The sequence below is a fragment of the Haliotis cracherodii genome, unplaced genomic scaffold (genome assembly GCF_022045235.1).
Source record: "Haliotis cracherodii isolate W230 unplaced genomic scaffold, xgHalCrac1.p SCAF_9, whole genome shotgun sequence".
Taxonomy (NCBI): Eukaryota; Metazoa; Mollusca; class Gastropoda; order Lepetellida; family Haliotidae; genus Haliotis; species Haliotis cracherodii.
Genome location: NW_027266343.1, coordinates 45,575,840 through 45,580,105, shown reverse-complemented (window position 1 = coordinate 45,580,105; position 4,266 = coordinate 45,575,840).

Below are 4,266 nucleotides of genomic sequence, written 5' to 3'. Positions count from 1 at the left end.
CCAGCAAATCGTCCATTTACAATATGGACAGAAAACGTACAACAAAAGTCTATCAGATTCCACCGGGAATTATTAGACACCTCATCTCTGGTACTGCGGGGCACGTCAAATGCATCCGATACATACTCAATGGCTTATAAACATGTAATAAATCTGTTGTTGTCGTCGATAATAAAATCATTCAAATTACCAGACCCGTGAAGATTCCGGGGTAGAATACATGTAGGTCTTCAGCAACCCATGCTTGTCGTAAAAGGTGACTATGCTTGTCGTAAAAGGCGACTAACGGGATTGGGTGGTCAGGCTCGCTGACTTGGTTGATGCATGTCATCGATCCCAATTGCGTGGATCGATGCTCATGATATTAATCACTGGATTGTCTGGTCCAGACTCTATTATTTACGGATTGCCGTCATATAGCTGGAATATTGCTGAGTACGGCGTTAAACAACAAACCAATCAACCAACCAATCAAATTACCACACCTTACATTATAGTCACCAGGAAGAATAATTTCGCAATCTGGATGTTCATATAACACAGCAGACAAGCTTTTATCTAAGTACTCTATACCCTTAGGGACTCTATTGTCTGTCATTTCTAAGTACAAATGTATACTGAAAAACAAAAGTTCCTGTGACATTGAATAAGATTTAATGCAAAGTTATGTTTTTTACCAAATCTGAAACAATTTCGGTTTGCTATGGATAAAAGACTCCTGTAAGTGTTCAAATGAATTAATTTGCCATACAGACTTCAGAAAATGCGTGATTTCATTAAAAAAAAACATGAACATGCCAAAATGTCAATTTACAAATCAGTAGCGTATGTGTCCCTCTCTGTCAAGCAACACATCTTCGTCTCATGGAATGGACCAGGCGTCCTGTGGGATATCTGTCCATATCTGCTGGAGAATGTGTCGAAGTTCCTACAGTGTCTGTGGAACACGTCGAATGTTGACGTCGAAGGCGCCGATCCATCTCATCCTATATGTGATCGATTGGTGAGAGATCAGTGGAGCGATGCGGCCAGGGTACATTCACGTTGTTTTGTTGAAGAAAATCCTGAACAAATCGAGCAATTTGAGGCCGGGCGTTGTCATGTTGAAAGGAAATGCCTGGGCCATGACGACGCAAAAACGGCAGGACAACAGGGCCGATGATCTCGTCGCGGTAGCGCTGTCCATTGAGATGTATCTCTACCACTATCACACAGGTCCTGTGTCTTGCTGTAATCCCACCCCATACCATAACGCTGCCGCCCCCGAACCGATCGTCTTCCATGATACAATGATTGACGTAACGTTCACCTCGACGTCGATACAGTCGAATCCGTCCATCGCTGTGGCTGAGGTGAAAACGAGACTCGTCAGTGAATATAACTTGTCCTCAGTGCATGACCGTCCAGCGTAGACGCTGTCTGCACCATTGTAGACGTGCTTGAAGGCCAGGGATGCTTCTTGCAGTCACTGTTGCTGGCTGGAATCGATTTCGTAGGTGTGTTGTTCGAATCCAGCTGTCTTGTCGAATATTTGTTACGCGTGGACTGCCACTACGAGGATGGTCTCTGGCTGCATTCGTCTGTTGCCAACGTTGCCATAAACACCAAATGGTGTTCCTGTGGACGTTTAATTGCCTTGCAACATCACGCTTCAAGCATACCAATGACTTCGGACAGGCGTTGTTTTTCGTAATGTTGAAAAGTTGAGTAATTTTGTTGTTTTTCTGAGTGGTTCCTGTCAGCACGATGCTTAACAATGCTATGGAATCCCATTAACGCACATGTTTTCATACCCATGCTTGGGTAGTGAAATGCATGGGACTTGCATAAAAGTCATCTTTTGCATGGAATGCATGCTTTTCTGTAGCAGTTGCGCTTTTTGTGACTTGATTTTCATGCATGTACTACAATATTGAAAACCAAACTTTACTTGTTTGAAAAATACACTAAACTATTGGTGTCGAAGGAACTTTTGTTGTTGAGTATATTAACAGGATGGATATACACAAAACCAACAAGTAAATTACGTGTGAGATTAAATATACTCTTATCAAGTAACAGAAATACAAAATGTATCATGTCTGTGTAGTCAATAATAACACAGCGCAGACCATGTGATAGTGAAGTGCGAACACACACAGACACGCCCTCTCGGTAGTTTACCCTCTGCAGTTCGTGTAGACGTGTAGTCTCTATACTTTCCTTGATGCAGTGTATCTCTAGAAGATCAAACATACTGTGATCAGTGCAAATAAACTTCAATATAACTTCATGATTTATTCTATCAAATGCCTTTGAAAAATCAACGAAGATGCTATAAAATCTACCATTAGTTTTTGAGAGAGATATTTGTGCAAATGCCTGTAATGCGAAAATGTGATCAATAGAAAATATCCGGATCCAAATCCAGCTTAAGAGCTTAATATTCGTGTATAATATTATTAATGTCACACCAGGATTGTAATGTTTTATCCAGAATATATGTCAGAACTTTGCACAGTGAGTAAATAAGAGATATACCCCTGTAATTAGCTGTAATATAAAACAAGCTACAAACATGAATGTTTGTTGATTCATGCACATGTCTACATGCTCGTTGAGAGGTCAGATGAAGTGAAATGAGATTTAACGTCATATTCACTTCCACAGCTACTCGCACTTTGTAAAGGGTCATGCGATTATTCATTTGACCGCTTACACATATGCTAGCTTTGTCGCGGTACCTCGAGCTCATAGTACACATTATCCTCGACAGTGGATATACATGCATATAGTTCTATTCGTCCTTGATATTTCTTCCTGTATAAGGATAGAGTTCACATGGTCCAAAGCAGTGCTTCCTATACATATATATAGTTCACATTATCACAGAGGGTGCCTCCGTACCATCAATAATGTGAACTATATGTACGCGAAGGACAATGGGGATTATTGTACATATGTAATAAATGAACATATATATACATATTAGGAAACTCTGCCTGGGACGATGCGAACTATATGCGGGTATAGGAGGCACACTCTGTGATAATGGGAATTATACATATACATAGGAAGCACTGCTTTTGGGCAATGTGAACTCCATTGTTGTCCATGTACAGTAAGCACTATCAAGGACGAATAGAACTATATGCATGTATAGGAAGCACTGTCGAGGATAATCTGTATTATCATACGCGTATAGGAAACATGATCTGGGACAATATGAAGAATATACATACATAAGGAAACACTTTCTGTGACAATGTAAACTATATACACGATTATCAAGCACTGTCTGCTATGTGAACTATTTGCGTGTGTAGGAAGCACTTGCAGCGAAAATGGGAAGTGTAATACATGTATGGGAAGTACTGTCTGGCACATTGTGAGCTGTACACTTACTGAAAGCACTGCTCGGAACAGTGAGATTGTATGGAACATGTATTGTTAGAAACAATATGTATCTAGGCCCTGGATACTATGTCATCATACCAAACATTAACACAAATGTGAAAGATATCAATGTGCCAATCAGCCTACCAAACGGTAGATGAATAACACCAAACCAACAAATTAAGAGACCATGAATCACAAATACAAAAGAGAACGTGTTTATTACAAAACAGTTGAAAAATTAACAAATACAATCAAATGTTATATATGATATAACACAAGTATAATTGTTCAATATTGTTTCTATTAAACATGATATATGAATCTTCACACATGATCACACATATATTGATAGTTGCTTTAAGCACCACATCAACAATATATTATACAATATCATATAATGACAAAAAACAAAAAAACACCTCCTTTATAGGTCTATGAAATAGTGCAAGTCATATATATAGAATATGTTTTTTCCCTTGACGAATAAATTATACAATGCCATAAACATATACTGCCAATAATATTGCAACTTTATGCTTTGATTAAACGCTTTGACAGTGTAACTGGTGGATTCACTTACTTAATTGGTTACCAATTCGTTTTGTTCTCATATAAAGTGTAGGCATTATAATCAGGTATAATGTTAACTGACATTTCCGTTAATAATTCCAGCATTATTAGTGAAATGCCATACCTAAATGTACTTGGCATTACATATTTAGTATGAAGATAGTTGAACAAAAACGTCAAAAATATCATGTATTCTGTGATTTATGCTTCTTACAAACCATGACGAGTAGTTAGGGCTATATATGTTGGAACATCAAAATGTTATGTTTCAAGTCTTCGGTTTCTTTTGTTGAATTTAAGGGTAGGCTAAGCAACCTC